The sequence below is a fragment of the Anser anser genome, assembly GCF_964211835.1.
Source record: "Anser anser genome assembly, chromosome: Z".
Lineage (NCBI taxonomy): Eukaryota > Metazoa > Chordata > Aves > Anseriformes > Anatidae > Anser > Anser anser.
In genome coordinates, this window is record NC_139723.1 from 30999137 (window position 1) to 31016386 (window position 17250).

Consider the following 17250-nt stretch of genomic DNA (forward strand, 5'->3'; position numbering starts at 1 on the left):
GTGCAGAGAGTGCACTGGCACCACTGGGGATGCACTGCAGTGAGTCCAGAGAGTGCACTGGCACCACTGGGGATGCAGTGCAGTGAGTCCAGAGATTGCACTGGCACCACTGGGGATGCAGTGCTGTGACTCCAGAGAGTGCACTGGCACCACTGGGGATGCAGTGCAGTGAGTCCAGAGAGTGCACTGGCACCACTGGGGATGCAGTGCAGTGAGTCCAGAGAGTGCACTGGCACCACTGGGGATGCACTTCAGTGAGTACAGAGAGTGCACTGGCACCACTGGGGATGCAGTGCACTGAGTCCAGAGAGTGCACTGGCACCACTGGGGATGCAGTGCAGTGAGTCCAGAGAGTGCACTGGCACCACTGGAGATGCAGTGCAGTGAGTCCAGAGAGTGCACTGGCTCCACGGGGGATGCAGTGCAGTGAGTGCAGAGAGTGCACTGGCACCACTGGGGATGCAGTGCTGTGAATCCAGAGAGCGCACTGGCACCACTGGGGATGCACTAAAGTGAGTCCAGAGAGTGCACTGGCACCACTGGGGATGCAGTGCAGTGAGTGCAGAGATTGCACTGGCACCACTGGGGATGCAGTGCAGTGAGTCCAGAGAGTGCACTGGCACCACTGGGGATGCAGTGCAGTGAGTCCAGAGAGTGCAGTGGCACCACTGGGGATGAAGTGCAGTGAGTCCAGAGAGTGCACTGGCAGCACTGGGGATGCAGTGCAGAGAGTCCAGAGAGTGCACTGGCACCACTGGGGATGCAGTGCAGTGAGCCCAGAGATTGCACTGGCACCACTGGGGATGCAGTGCAGTGAGTCCAGAGAGTGCACTGGCACCACTGGGGATGCAGTGCAGTGAGTCCAGAGATTGCACTGGCACCACTGGGGATGCAGTGCAGTGAGTCCAGAGAGTGCACTGGCACCACTGGGGATGCAGTGCTGTGACTCCAGAGAGCGCACTGGCACCACTGGGGGTGCAGTGCAGTGAGTCCAGAGAGTGCACTGGCACCACTGGGGATGCACTGCAGTGAGTCCAGAGAGTGCACTGGCACCACTGGGGATGCAGTGCAGTGAGTCCGGAGATTGCACTGGCACCACTGGGGATGCAGTGCTGTGACTCCAGAGAGTGCACTGGCACCACTCAGGGTGCAGTGCGGTGAGTCCAGAGAATGCACTGGCACCACTGGGGATGCAGTGCAGTGAGTCCAGAGAGTGCACTGGCACCACTGGGGATGCAGTGCAGTGAGTCCACAGAGTGCACTGGCACCACTGGGGATGCAGTGCAGTGAGTCCAGAGAGTGCACTGGCACCACTGGGGATGCAGTGCAGTGAGTCCAGAGAGTGCACGGGCTCCACTGGGGATGCAGTACAGTGAGTCCAGAGAGTGCACTGGCACCACTGGGGATGCAGTGCAGTGAGTCCAGAGAGTGCACTGGCACCACTGGGGATGCAGTGCAGTGAGTCCAGAGAGTGCACTGGCACCACTGGGGATGCAGTACAGTGAGTCCAGAGATTGCACTGGCACCACTGGGGATGCAGTGCTGTGAGTCCAGAGAGTGCACTGGCTCCACGGGGGATGCAGTGCAGTGAGTGCAGAGATTGCACTAGCACCACTGGGGATGCAGTGCTGTGACTCCAGAGAGTGCACTGCCACCACTGGGGATGCAGTGCAGTGAGTCCAGAGAGTGCACTGGCACCACTGGGGATGCACTGCAGTGAGTCCAGAGAGTGCACTGGCACCACTGGGGATGCAGTGCAGTGAGTCCGGAGATTGCACTGGCACCACTGGGGATGCAGTGCTGTGACTCCAGAGAGTGCACTGGCACCACTCAGGGTGCAGTGCGGTGAGTCCAGAGAATGCACTGGCACCACTGGGGATGCAGTGCAGTGAGTCCAGAGAGTGCACTGGCACCACTGGGGATGCAGTGCAGTGAGTCCAGAGAGTGCACTGGCACCACTGGGGATGCAGTGCAGTGAGTCCAGAGAGTGCACTGGCACCACTGGGGATGCAGTGCAGTGAGTCCAGAGAGTGCACGGGCTCCACTGGGGATGCAGTACAGTGAGTCCAGAGAGTGCACTGGCACCACTGGGGATGCAGTGCAGTGAGTCCAGAGAGTGCACTGGCACCACTGGGGATGCAGTGCAGTGAGTCCAGAGAGTGCACTGGCACCACTGGGGATGCAGTACAGTGAGTCCAGAGATTGCACTGGCACCACTGGGGATGCAGTGCTGTGAGTCCAGAGAGTGCACTGGCTCCACGGGGGATGCAGTGCAGTGAGTCCAGAGATTGCACTGGCACCACTGGGGATGCAGTGCTGTGAGTCCAGAGAGTGCACTGGCTCCACGGGGGATGCAGTGCAGTGAGTGCAGAGATTGCACTGGCACCACTGGGGATGCCCTGCAGTGAGTCCAGAGAGTGCACTGGCACCACTGGGGATGCACTGCAGTGAGTCCAGAGAGTGCACTGGCACCACTGGGGATGCAGTGCTGTGACTCCAGAGAGTGCACTGCCACCACTGGGGATGCAGTGCAGTGAGTGCAGAGAGTGCACTGGCACCACTGGGGATGCACTGCAGTGAGTCCAGAGAGTGCACTGGCACCACTGGGGATGCAGTGCTGTGACTCCAGAGAGCGCACTGGCACAACTGGGGATGCAGTGCAGTGAGTGCAGAGAGTGCACTGGCACCACTGGGGATGCTCTGCAGTGAGTCCAGAGATTGAACTGGCACGACTGGGGATGCAGTGCAGTGAGTCCAGAGAGTGCACTGGCTTCACTGGGGATGCAGTGCTGTGACTCCAGAGAGCGCACTGGCACCACTGGGGATGCAGTGCAGTGAGTGCAGAGAGTGCTCTGGCACCACTGGGGATGCACTTCAGTGAGTCCAGAGAGTGCACTGGCACCACTGGGGATGCACTGCAGTGAGTCCAGAGAGTGCACTGGCACCACTGGGGATGCAGTGCTGTGACTCCAGAGAGCACACTGGCACCACTGGGGATGCAGTGCAGTGAGTCCAGAGAGTGCACTGGCACCACTGGGGATGCAGTGCAGTGAGTCCAGAGAGTGCACTGGCACCACTGGGGATGCAGTGCAGTGAGTCCAGAGAGTGCTCTGGCACCACTGGGGATGCAGTGCAGTGAGTCCAGAGAGTGCACTGGCACCACTGGGGATGCAGTGCTGTGACTCCAGAGAGCGCACTGGCACCACTGGGGGTGCAGTGCAGTGAGTGCAGAGAGTGCACTGGCACCACTGGGGATGCACTGCAGTGAGTCCGGAGATTGCACTGGCAGCACTGGGGATGCAGTGCAGTGAGTCCAGAGAGTGCACTGGCAGCACTGGGGATGCAGTGCAGTGAGTGCAGAGAGTGCACTGGCACCACTGGGGATGCACTTCAGTGAGTCCAGAGAGTGCACTGGCACCACTGGGGATGCAGTGCAGTGAGTCCAGAGAGTGCACTGGCAGCACTGGGGATTCAGTGCAGTGAGTCCAGAGAGTGCACTGGCACCACTGGGGATGCAGTGCAGTGAGTCCAGAGAATGCACTGGCACCACTGGGGATGCAGTGCAGTGAGTCCAGAGAGTGCACTGGCACCACTGGGGATGCAGTGCAGTGAGTCCAGAGAGTGCACTGGCACCACTGGGGATGCAGTGCAGTGAGTCCAGAGAGTGCACTGGCACCACTGGGGATGCACTGCAGTGAGTCCAGAGTGTGCACTGGCACCACTGGGGATGCAGTGCAGTGAGTCCAGAGATTGCACTGGCACCACTGGGGATGCACCTCAGTGAGTCCAGAGAGTGCACTGGCACCACTGGGGATGCACTGCAGTGAGTCCAGAGAGTGCACTGGCACCACTGGGGATGCAGTGCAGTGAGTGCAGAGAGTGCACTGGCACCACTGGGGATGCAGTGCTGTGACTCCAGAGAGTGCACTGGCACCACTGGGGATGCAGTGCAGTGAGTGCAGAGAGTGCACTGGCACCACTGGGGATGCACTGCAGTGAGTCCAGAGAGTGCACTGGCACCACTGGGGATGCACTGCAGTGAGTCCAGAGAGTGCACTGGCACCACTGGGGATGCTCTGCAGTGAGTCCAGAGAGTGCACTGGCACCACTGGGGATGCTCTGCAGTGAGTCCAGAGATTGAACTGGCACCACTGGGGATGCAGTGCAGTGAGTCCAGAGAGTGCACTGGCACCACTGGGGATGCAGTGCTGTGACTCCAGAGAGCGCACTGGCACCACTGGGGATGCAGTGCAGTGAGTGCAGAGAGTGCTCTGGCACCACTGGGGATGCACTTCAGTGAGTCCAGAGAGTGCACTGGCACCACTGGGGATGCACTGCAGTGAGTCCAGAGAGTGCACTGGCACCACTGGGGATGCAGTGCTGTGACTCCAGAGAGCGCACTGGCACCACTGGGGATGCAGTGCAGTGAGTCCAGAGAGTGCACTGGCACCACTGGGGATGCACTTCAGTGAGTACAGAGAGTGCACTGGCACCACTGGGGATGCAGTGCAGTGAGTCCAGAGAGTGCACTGGCACCACGGGGGATGCACTGCAGTGAGTGCAGAGAGTGCACTGGCACCACTGGGGATGCACTGCAGTGAGTCCAGAGAGTGCACTGGCACCACTGGGGATGCAGTGCAGTGAGTCCAGAGAGTGCACTGGCTCCACGGGGGATGCAGTGCAGTGAGTGCAGAGAGTGCACTGGCACCACTGGGGATGCAGTGCTGTGAATCCAGAGAGCGCACTGGCACCACTGGGGATGCAGTGCAGTGAGTGCAGAGACTGCACTGGCACCACTGGGGATGCAGTGCAGTGAGTGCAGAGATTGCACTGGCACCACTGGGGATGCAGTGCAGTGAGTCCAGAGAGTGCACTGGCACCACTGGGGATGCAGTGCAGTGAGTCCAGAGAGTGCACTGGCACCACTGGGGATGAAGTGCAGTGAGTCCAGAGAGTGCACTGGCAGCACTGGGGATGCAGTGCAGAGAGTGCAGAGAGTGCACTGGCACCACTGGGGATGCAGTGCAGTGAGCCCAGAGAGTGCACTGGCACCACTGGGGATGCAGTGCAGTGAGTCCAGAGAGTGCACTGGCACCACTGGGGATGCTCTGCAGTGAGTCCAGAGAGTTCACTGGCACCACTGGGGATGCAGTGCTGTGACTCCAGAGAGCGCACTGGCACCACTGGGGGTGCAGTGCAGTGAGTGCAGAGAGTGCACTGGCACCACTGGGGATGCACTGCAGTGAGTCCAGAGAGTGCACTGGCACCACTGGGGATGCAGTGCAGTGAGTCCGGAGATTGCACTGGCACCACTGGGGATGCAGTGCTGTGACTCCAGAGAGTGCACTGGCACCACTGGGGATGCAGTGCATTGAGTGCAGAGAGTGCACTGGCACCACTGGGGATGCAGTGCAGTGAGTCCAGAGAGTGCACTGGCACCACTGGGGATGCACTTCAGTGAGTACAGAGAGTGCACTGGCACCACTGGGGATGCAGTGCACTGAGTCCAGAGAGTGCACTGGAACCACTGGGGATGCAGTGCAGTGAGTCCAAAGAGTGCACTGGCACCACTGGGGATGCCCTGCAGTGAGTCCAGAGAGTGCACTGGCACCACTGGGGATGCAGTGCAGTGAGTCCAGAGAGTGCACTGGCACCACTGGGGATGCAGTGCAGTGAGTCCAGAGAGTGCACTGGCTCCACGGGGGATGCAGTGCAGTGAGTGCAGAGAGTGCACTGGCACCACTGGGGATGCAGTGCTGTGAATCCAGAGAGCGCACTGGCACCACTGGGGATGCAGTGCAGTGAGTCCAGAGAGTGCACTGGCACCACTGGGGATGCAGTGCAGTGAGTCCAGAGAGTGCACTGGCACCACTGGGGATGCAGTGCTGTGACTCCAGAGAGCGCACTGGCACCACTGGGGGTGCAGTGCAGTGAGTCCAGAGAGTGCACTGGCACCACTGGGGATGCACTGCAGTGAGTCCAGAGAGTGCACTGGCACCACTGGGGATGCAGTGCAGTGAGTCCGGAGATTGCACTGGCACCACTGGGGATGCAGTGCTGTGACTCCAGAGAGTGCACTGGCACCACTCAGGGTGCAGTGCGGTGAGTCCAGAGAATGCACTGGCACCACTGGGGATGCAGTGCAGTCAGTCCAGAGAGTGCACTGGCACCACTGGGGATGCAGTGCAGTGAGTCCACAGAGTGCACTGGCACCACTGGGGATGCAGTGCAGTGAGTCCAGAGAGTGCACTGGCACCACTGGGGATGCAGTGCAGTGAGTCCAGAGAGTGCACGGGCTCCACTGGGGATGCAGTACAGTGAGTCCAGAGAGTGCACTGGCACCACTGGGGATGCAGTGCAGTGAGTCCAGAGAGTGCACTGGCAACACTGGGGATGCAGTGCAGTGAGTCCAGAGAGTGCACTGGCACCACTGGGGATGCAGTACAGTGAGTCCAGAGATTGCACTGGCACCACTGGGGATGCAGTGCTGTGAGTCCAGAGAGTGCACTGGCTCCACGGGGTATGCAGTGCAGTGAGTGCAGAGATTGCACTAGCACCACTGGGGATGCAGTGCTGTGACTCCAGAGAGTGCACTGCCACCACTGGGGATGCAGTGCAGTGAGTCCAGAGAGTGCACTGGCACCACTGGGGATGCACTGCAGTGAGTCCAGAGAGTGCACTGGCACCACTGGGGAAGCAGTGCTGTGACTCCAGAGAGCGCACTGGCACCACTGGGGATGCAGTGCAGTGAGTGCAGAGAGTGCACTGGCACCACTGGGGATGCTCTGCAGTGAGTCCAGAGATTGAACTGGCACCACTGGGGATGCAGTGCAGTGAGTCCAGAGAGTGCACTGGCTTCACTGGGGATGCAGTGCTGTGACTCCAGAGAGCGCACTGGCACCACTGGGGATGCAGTGCAGTGAGTGCAGAGAGTGCTCTGGCACCACTGGGGATGCACTTCAGTGAGTCCAGAGAGTGCACTGGCACCACTGGGGATGCACTGCAGTGAGTCCAGAGAGTGCACTGGCACCACTGGGGATGCAGTGCTGTGACTCCAGAGAGCACACTGGCACCACTGGGGATGCAGTGCAGTGAGTCCAGAGAGTGCAATGGCACCACTGGGGATGCAGTGCAGTGAGTCCAGAGAGTGCACTGGCACCACTGGGGATGCAGTGCAGTGAGTCCAGAGAGTGCTCTGGCACCACTGGGGATGCAGTGCAGTGAGTCCAGAGAGTGCACTGGCACCACTGGGGATGCAGTGCTGTGACTCCAGAGAGCGCACTGGCACCACTGGGCTTGCAGTGCAGTGAGTGCAGAGAGTGCACTGGCACCACTGGGGATGCACTGCAGTGAGTCCGGAGATTGCACTGGCACCACTGGGGATGCAGTGCAGTGAGTCCAGAGAGTGCACTGGCAGCACTGGGGATGCAGTGCAGTGAGTGCAGAGAGTGCACTGGCACCACTGGGGATGCACTTCAGTGAGTCCAGAGAGTGCACTGGCACCACTGGGGATGCAGTGCAGTGAGTCCAGAGAGTGCACTGGCAGCACTGGGGATTCAGTGCAGTGAGTCCAGAGAGTGCACTGGCACCACTGGGGATGCAGTGCAGTGAGTCCAGAGAATGCACTGGCACCACTGGGGATGCAGTGCAGTGAGTCCAGATAGTGCACTGGCACCACTGGGGATGCAGTGCAGTGAGTCCAGAGAGTGCACTGGCACCACTGGGGATGCAGTGCAGTGAGTCCAGAGAGTGCACTGGCACCACTGGGGATGCACTGCAGTGAGTCCAGAGTGTGCACTGGCACCACTGGGGATGCAGTGCAGTGAGTCCAGAGATTGCACTGGCACCACTGGGGATGCACCTCAGTGAGTCCAGAGAGTGCACTGGCACCACTGGGGATGCACTGCAGTGAGTCCAGAGAGTGCACTGGCACCACTGGGGATGCAGTGCAGTGAGTGCAGAGAGTGCACTGGCACCACTGGGGATGCAGTGCTGTGACTCCAGAGAGTGCACTGGCACCACTGGGGATGCAGTGCAGTGAGTGCAGAGAGTGCACTGGCACCACTGGGGATGCACTGCAGTGAGTCCAGAGAGTGCACTGGCACCACTGGGGATGCAGTGCAGTGAGTCCAGAGATTGCACTGGCACCACTGGGGATGCAGTGCAGTGAGTCCAGAGAGTGCACTGGCACCACTGGGGATGCAGTGCAGTGAGTCCAGAGAGTGCACTGGCACCACTGGGGATGCAGTGCTGTGACTCCAGAGAGCGCACTGGCACCACTGGGGGTGCAGTGCAGTGAGTGCAGAGAGTGCACTGGCACCACTGGGGATGCACTGCAGTGAGTCCAGAGAGTGCACTGGCACCACTGGGGATGCAGTGCAGTGAGTCCGGAGATTGCACTGGCACCACTGGGGATGCAGTGCTGTGACTCCAGAGAGTGCACTGGCACCACTCAGGGTGTAGTGCGGTGAGTCCAGAGAATGCACTGGCACCACTGGGGATGCAGTGCAGTGAGTCCAGAGAGTGCACTGGCACCACTGGGGATGCAGTGCAGTGAGTCCAGAGAGTGCACTGGCACCACTGGGGATGCAGTGCAGTGAGTCCAGAGAGTGCACTGGCACCACTGGGGATGCAGTGCAGTGAGTCCAGAGAGTGCACTGGCACCACTGGGGATGCAGTGCAGTGAGTCCAGAGAGTGCACTGGCACCACTGGGGATGCAGTGCAGTGAGTCCAGAGAGTGCACTGGCACCACTGGGGATGCAGTACAGTGAGTCCAGAGATTGCACTGGCACCACTGGGGATGCAGTGCTGTGAGTCCAGAGAGTGCACTGGCTCCACGGGGGATGCAGTGCAGTGAGTGCAGAGATTGCACTGGCACCACTGGGGATGCAGTGCTGTGAGTCCAGAGAGTGCACTGGCTCCACGGGGGATGCAGTGCAGTGAGTGCAGAGAGTGCACTGGCACCACTGGGGATGCAGTGCTGTGAATCCAGAGAGCGCACTGGCACCACTGGGGATGCAGTGCAGTGAGTGCAGAGAGTGCACTGGCACCACTGGGGATGCAGTGCAGTGAGTGCAGAGATTGCACTGGCACCACTGGTGATGCAGTGCAGTGAGTCCAGAGAGTGCACTGGCACCACTGGGGATGCAGTGCAGTGAGTCCAGAGAGTGCAGTGGCACCACTGGGAATGAAGTGCAGTGAGTCCAGAGAGTGCACTGGCAGCACTGGGGATGCAGTGCAGAGAGTCCAGAGAGTGCACTGGCACCACTGGGGATGCAGTGCAGTTAGCCCAGAGAGTGCACTGGCACCACTGGGGATGCAGTGCAGTGAGTCCAGAGAGTGCACTGGCACCACTGGGGATGCTCTGCAGTGAGTCCAGAGATTGCACTGGCACCACTGGGGATGCAGTGCAGTGAGTCCAGAGAGTGCACTGCCACCACTGGGGATGCAGTGCAGTGAGTCCAGAGAGCGCACTGGCACCACTGGGGATGCAGTGCTGTGAATCCAGAGAGCGCACTGGCACCACTGGGGATGCAGTGCAGTGAGTGCAGAGAGTGCACTGGCACCACTGGGGATGCAGTGCAGTGAGTGCAGAGATTGCACTGGCACCACTGGGGATGCAGTACAGTGAGTCCAGAGAGTGCACTGGCACCACTGGGGATGCAGTGCAGTGAGTCCAGAGAGTGCAGTGGCACTACTGGGGATGAAGTGCAGTGAGTCCAGAGAGTGCACTGGCAGCACTGGGGATGCAGTGCAGAGAGTCCAGAGAGTGCACTGGCACCACTGGGGATGCAGTGCAGTTAGCCCAGAGAGTGCACTGGCACCACTGGGGATGCAGTGCAGTGAGTCCAGAGAGTGCACTGGCACCACTGGGGATGCTCTGCAGTGAGTCCAGAGATTGCACTGGCACCACTGGGGATGCAGTGCAGTGAGTCCAGAGAGTGCACTGCCACCACTGGGGATGCAGTGCAGTGAGTCCAGAGAGCGCACTGGCACCACTGGTGGTGCAGTGCAGTGAGTGCAGAGAGTGCACTGGGACCACTGGGGATGCCCTGCAGTGAGTCCAGAGAGTGCACTGGCACCACTGGGGATGCAGTGCAGTGAGTCCGGAGATTGCACTGGCACCACTGGGGATGCAGTGCTGTGACTCCAGAGAGTGCACTGGCACCACTGGGGATGCAGTGCATTGAGTGCAGAGAGTGCACTGGCACCACTGGGGATGCAGTTCAGTGAGTCCAGAGAGTGCACTGGCACCACTGGGGATGCACTGCAGTGAGTCCAGAGAGTGCACTGGCACCACTGGGGATGCAGTGCAGTGAGTCCAGAGAGTGCACTGGCACCACTGGGGATGCAGTGCAGTGAGTCCAGAGTGCACGGGCTCCACTGGGGATGCAGTACAGTGAGTCCAGAGAGTGCACTGGCACCACTGGGGATGCACTGCAGTGAGTCCAGAGAGTGCACTGGCACCACTGGGGATGCAGTGCAGTGAGTCCAGAGAGTGCACTGGCACCACTGGGGATGCAGTACAGTGAGTCCAGAGAGTGCACTGGCACCACTGGGGATGCAGTGCAGTGAGTCCAGAGATTGCACTGGCACCACTGGGGATTCACCTCAGTGAGTTCAGAGAGTGCACTGGCACCACTGGTGATGCACTGCAGTGAGTCCAGAGAGTGCACTGTCACCAATGGGGATGCACTGCAGTGAGTCCAGAGAGTGCACTCGCACCACTGGGGATGCACTGCAGTGAGTCCAGAGAGTGCACTGGCACCACTGGGGATGCAGTGCAGTGAGTGCAGAGAGTGCACTGGCACCACTGGGGATGCAGTGCAGTGAGTCCAGAGAGTGCACTGGCAAGACTAGGGATGCTCTGCAGTGAGTCCAGAGATTGCACTGGCACCACTGGGGATGCAATGCAGTGAGTCCAGAGATTGCACTGGCACCACTGGGGATGCAGTGCAGTGAGTCCAGAGAGTGCTCTGGCACCACTGGTGATGCACTGCAGTGAGTCCAGAGAGTGCACTGGCACCACTGGGGATGCAGTGCAGTGAGTCCAGAGAGCGCACTGGCACCACTGGTGATGCACTGCAGTGAGTCCAGAGAGTGCACTGGCACCACTGGGGATGCAGTGCAGTGAGTCCAGAGAGTGCACTGGCACCACTGGGGATGCAGTGCAGTGAGTCCAGTGAGTGCACTGGCACCACTGGGGATGCAGTGCAGTGAGTGCAGAGAGTGCACTGGCACAACTAGGGATGCAGTGCAGTGAGTCCAGAGAGTGCACTGGCAAGACTAGGGATGCTCTGCAGTGAGTGCAGAGATTGCACTGGCACCACTGGGGATGCAGTGCAGTGAGTCCAGAGAGTGCACTGGCACCACTGGGGATGCAGTGCAGTGAGTCCAGAGAGTGCACTGGCACCACTGGGGATGCAGTGCTGTGACTCCAGAGAGTGCACTGGCACCACTGGGGGTACAGTGCAGTGAGTGCAGAACGTGCACTGGCACCACTGGGGATGCCCTGCAGTGAGTCCAGAGAGTGCACTGGCACCACTGGGGATGCAGTGCAGTGAGTCCAGAGAGTGCACTCGCACCACTGGAGATGCAGTGCTGTGACTCCAGAGAGTGCACTGCCACCACTGGGGATGCAGTGCAGTTAGCCCAGAGAGTGCACTGGCACCACTGCGGATGCAGTGCAGTGAGTCCAGAGAGTGCACTGGCACCACTGGGGATGCAGTGCAGTGAGTCCAGAGATTGCACTGGCACCACTGGGGATGCAGTGCAGTGAGTCCAGAGAGTGCACTGCCACCACTGGGGATGCAGTGCAGTGAGTCCAGAGAGCGCACTGGCACCACTGGGGGTGCAGTGCAGTGAGTGCAGAGAGTGCACTGGCACCACTGGGGATGCACTGCAGTGAGTCCAGAGAGTGCACTGGCACCACTGGGGATGCAGTGCAGTGAGTCCGGAGATTGCACTGGCACCACTGGGGATGCAGTGCTGTGACTCCAGAGAGTGCACTGGCACCACTGGGGATGCAGTGCATTGAGTGCAGAGAGTGCACTGGCACCACTGGGGATGCAGTTCAGTGAGTCCAGAGAGTGCACTGGCACCACTGGGGATGCAGTGCAGTGAGTCCAGAGAGTGCACTGGCACCACTGGGGATGCAGTGCAGTGAGTCCAGAGAGTGCACGGGCTCCACTGGGGATGCAGTACAGTGAGTCCAGAGAGTGCACTGGCACCACTGGGGATGCACTGCAGTGAGTGCAGAGAGTGCACTGGCACCACTGGGGATGCAGTGCAGTGAGTCCAGAGAGTGCACTGGCACCACTGGGGATGCAGTACAGTGAGTCCAGAGAGTGCACTGGCACCACTGGGGATGCAGTGCAGTGAGTCCAGAGATTGCACTGGCACCACTGGGGATTCACCTCAGTGAGTTCAGAGAGTGCACTGGCACCACTGGTGATGCACTGCAGTGAGTCCAGAGAGTGCACTGTCACCACTGGGGATGCACTGCAGTGAGTCCAGAGAGTGCACTGGCACCACTGGGGATGCAGTGCAGTGAGTGCAGAGAGTGCACTGGCACCACTGGGGATGCAGTGCAGTGAGTCCAGAGAGTGCACTGGCAAGACTAGGGATGCTCTGCAGTGAGTCCAGAGATTGCACTGGCACCACTGGGGATGCAATGCAGTGAGTCCAGAGATTGCACTGGCACCACTGGTGATGCACCTCAGTGAGTCCAGAGAGTGCACTGGCACCACTGGTGATGCACTGCAGTGAGTCCAGAGAGTGCACTGGCACCACTGGGGATGCAGTGCAGTGAGTCCAGAGAGTGCACTTGCACCACTGGAGATGCAGTGCAGTGAGTCCAGTGAGTGCACTGGCACCACTGGGGATGCAGTGCAGTGAGTGCAGAGAGTGCACTGGCACAACTAGGGATGCAGTGCAGTGAGTCCAGAGAGTGCACTGGCAAGACTAGGGATGCTCTGCAGTGAGTGCAGAGATTGCACTGGCACCACTGGGGATGCAGTGCAGTGAGTCCAGAGAGTGCACTGGCACCACTGGGGATGCAGTGCTGTGACTCCAGAGAGTGCACTGCCACCACTGGGGGTACAGTGCAGTGACTGCAGAACGTGCACTGGCACCACTGGGGATGCCCTGCAGTGAGTCCAGAGAGTGCACTGGCACCACTGGGGATGCACTGCAGTGAGTCCAGAGAGTGCACTGGCACCACTGGGGATGCAGTGCTGTGACTCCAGAGAGTGCACTGCCACCACTGGGGATGCAGTGCAGTGAGTGCAGAGAGTGCACTGGCACCACTGGGGATGCACTGCAGTGAGTCCAGAGAGTGCACTGGCACCACTGGGGATGCAGTGCTGTGACTCCAGAGAGCGCACTGGCACCACTGGGGATGCAGTGCAGTGAGTGCAGAGAGTGCACTGGCACCACTGGGGATGCTCTGCAGTGAGTCCAGAGATTGAACTGGCACCACTGGGGATGCAGTGCAGTGAGTCCAGAGAGTGCACTGGCTTCACTGGGGATGCAGTGCTGTGACTCCAGAGAGCGCACTGGCACCACTGGGGATGCAGTGCAGTGAGTGCAGAGAGTGCTCTGGCACCACTGGGGATGCACTTCAGTGAGTCCAGAGAGTGCACTGGCACCACTGGGGATGCACTGCAGTGAGTCCAGAGAGTGCACTGGCACCACTGGGGATGCAGTGCTGTGACTCCAGAGAGCACACTGGCACCACTGGGGATGCAGTGCAGTGAGTCCAGAGAGTGCACTGGCACCACTGGGGATGCAGTGCAGTGAGTCCAGAGAGTGCACTGGCACCACTGGGGATGCAGTGCAGTGAGTCCAGAGAGTGCTCTGGCACCACTGGGGATGCAGTGCAGTGAGTCCAGAGAGTGCACTGGCACCACTGGGGATGCAGTGCTGTGACTCCAGAGAGCGCACTGGCACCACTGGGGGTGCAGTGCAGTGAGTGCAGAGAGTGCACTGGCACCACTGGGGATGCAGTGCAGAGAGTCCGGAGATTGCACTGGCAACACTGGGGATGCAGTGCAGTGAGTCCAGAGAGTGCACTGGCAGCACTGGGGATGCAGTGCAGTGAGTGCAGAGAGTGCACTGGCACCACTGGGGATGCACTTCAGTGAGTCCAGAGAGTGCACTGGCACCACTGGGGATGCAGTGCAGTGAGTCCAGAGAGTGCACTGGCAGCACTGGGGATTCAGTGCAGTGAGTCCAGAGAGTGCACTGGCACCACTGGGGATGCAGTGCAGTGAGTCCAGAGAATGCACTGGCACCACTGGGGATGCAGTGCAGTGAGTCCAGAGAGTGCACTGGCACCACTGGGGATGCAGTGCAGTGAGTCCAGAGAGTGCACTGGCACCACTGGGGATGCAGTGCAGTGAGTCCAGAGAGTGCACTGGCACCACTGGGGATGCACTGCAGTGAGTCCAGAGTGTGCACTGGCACCACTGGGGATGCAGTGCAGTGAGTCCAGAGATTGCACTGGCACCACTGGGGATGCACCTCAGTGAGTCCAGAGAGTGCACTGGCACCACTGGGGATGCACTGCAGTGAGTCCAGAGAGTGCACTGGCACCACTGGGGATGCAGTGCAGTGAGTGCAGAGAGTGCACTGGCACCACTGGGGATGCAGTGCTGTGACTCCAGAGAGTGCACTGGCACCACTGGGGATGCAGTGCAGTGAGTGCAGAGAGTGCACTGGCACCACTGGGGATGCACTGCAGTGAGTCCAGAGAGTGCACTGGCACCACTGGGGATGCAGTGCTGTGACTCCAGAGAGCGCACTGGCACCACTGGGGATGCTCTGCAGTGAGTCCAGAGAGTGCACTGGCACCACTGGGGATGCTCTGCAGTGAGTCCAGAGATTGAACTGGCACCACTGGGGATGCAGTGCAGTGAGTCCAGAGAGTGCACTGGCACCACTGGGGATGCAGTGCTGTGACTCCAGAGAGCGCACTGGCACCACTGGGGATGCAGTGCAGTGAGTGCAGAGAGTGCTCTGGCACCACTGGGGATGCACTTCAGTGAGTCCAGAGAGTGCACTGGCACCACTGGGGATGCAGTGCTGTGACTCCAGAGAGCGCACTGGCACCACTGGGGATGCAGTGCAGTGAGTCCAGAGAGTGCACTGGCACCACTGGGGATGCACTTCAGTGAGTACAGAGAGTGCACTGGCACCACTGGGGATGCAGTGCAGTGAGTCCAGAGAGTGCACTGGCACCACTGGGGATGCAGTGCAGTGAGTCCAAAGAGTGCACTGGCTCCACGGGGGATGCACTGCAGTGAGTGCAGAGAGTGCACTGGCACCACTGGGGATGCACTGCAGTGAGTCCAGAGAGTGCACTGGCACCACTGGGGATGCAGTGCAGTGAGTCCAGAGAGTGCACTGGCTCCACGGGGGATGCAGTGCAGTGAGTGCAGAGAGTGCACTGACACCACTGGGGATGCAGTGCTGTGAATCCAGAGAGCGCACTGGCACCACTGGGGATGCAGTGCAGTGAGTGCAGAGACTGCACTGGCACCACTGGGGATGCAGTGCAGTGAGTGCAGAGATTGCACTGGCACCACTGGGGATGCAGTGCAGTGAGTCCAGAGAGTGCACTGGCACCACTGGGGATGCAGTGCAGTGAGTCCAGAGAGTGCAGTGGCACCACTGGGGATGAAGTGCAGTGAGTCCAGAGAGTGCACTGGCAGCACTGGGGATGCAGTGCAGAGAGTGCAGAGAGTGCACTGGCACCACTGGGGATGCAGTGCATTGAGCCCAGAGAGTGCACTGGCACCACTGGGGATGCAGTGCAGTGAGTCCAGAGAGTGCACTGGCACCACTGGGGATGCTCTGCAGTGAGTCCAGAGAGTGCACTGGCACCACTGGGGATGCAGTGCTGTGACTCCAGAGAGCGCACTGGCACCACTGGGGGTGCAGTGCAGTGAGTGCAGAGAGTGCACTGGCACCACTGGGGATGCACTGCAGTGAGTCCAGAGAGTGCACTGGCACCACTGGGGATGCAGTGCAGTGAGTCCGGAGATTGCACTGGCACCACTGGGGATGCAGTGCTGTGACTCCAGAGAGTGCACTGGCACCACTGGGGATGCAGTGCATTGAGTGCAGAGAGTGCACTGGCACCACTGGGGATGCAGTGCAGTGAGTCCAGAGAGTGCACTGGCACCACTGGGGATGCACTTCAGTGAGTACAGAGAGTGCACTGGCACCACTGGGGATGCAGTGCACTGAGTCCAGAGAGTGCACTGGCACCACTGGGGATGCAGTGCAGTGAGTCCAAAGAGTGCACTGGCACCACTGGGGATGCCCTGCAGTGAGTCCAGAGAGTGCACTGGCACCACTGGGGATGCAGTGCAGTGAGTCCAGAGAGTGCACTGGCACAACTGGGGATGCAGTGCAGTGAGTCCAGAGAGTGCACTGGCTCCACGGGGGATGCAGTGCAGTGAGTGCAGAGAGTGCACTGGCACCACTGGGGATGCAGTGCTGTGAATCCAGAGAGCGCACTGGCACCACTGGGGATGCACTACAGTGAGTCCAGAGAGTGCACTGGCACCACTGGGGATGCAGTGCAGTGAGTGCAGAGATTGCACTGGCACCACTGGGGATGCAGTGCAGTGAGTCCAGAGAGTGCACTGGCACCACTGGGGATGCAGTGCAGTGAGTCCAGAGAGTGCAGTGGCACCACTGGGGATGAAGTGCAGTGAGTCCAGAGAGTGCACTGGCAGCACTGGGGATGCAGTGCAGAGAGTGCAGAGAGTGCACTGGCACCACTGGGGATGCAGTGCAGTGAGCCCAGAGAGTGCACTGGCACCACTGGGGATGCAGTGCAGTGAGTCCAGAGAGTGCACTGGCACCACTGGGGATGCTCTGCAGTGAGTCCAGAGAGTGCACTGGCACCACTGGGGATGCAGTGCTGTGACTCCAGAGAGCGCACTGGCACCACTGGGGGTGCAGTGCAGTGAGTGCAGAGAGTGCACTGGCACCACTCGGGATGCACTGCAGTGAGTCCAGAGAGTGCACTGGCACCACTGGGGATGCAGTGCAGTGAGTCCGGAGATTGCACTGGCACCACTGGGGATGCAGTGCTGTGACTCCAGAGAGTGCACTGGCACCACTGGGGATGCAGTGCATTGAGTGCAGAGAGTGCACTGGCACCACTGGGGATGCAGTGCAGTGAGTCCAGAGAGTGCACTGGCACCACTGGGGATGCACTTCAGTGAGTACAGAGA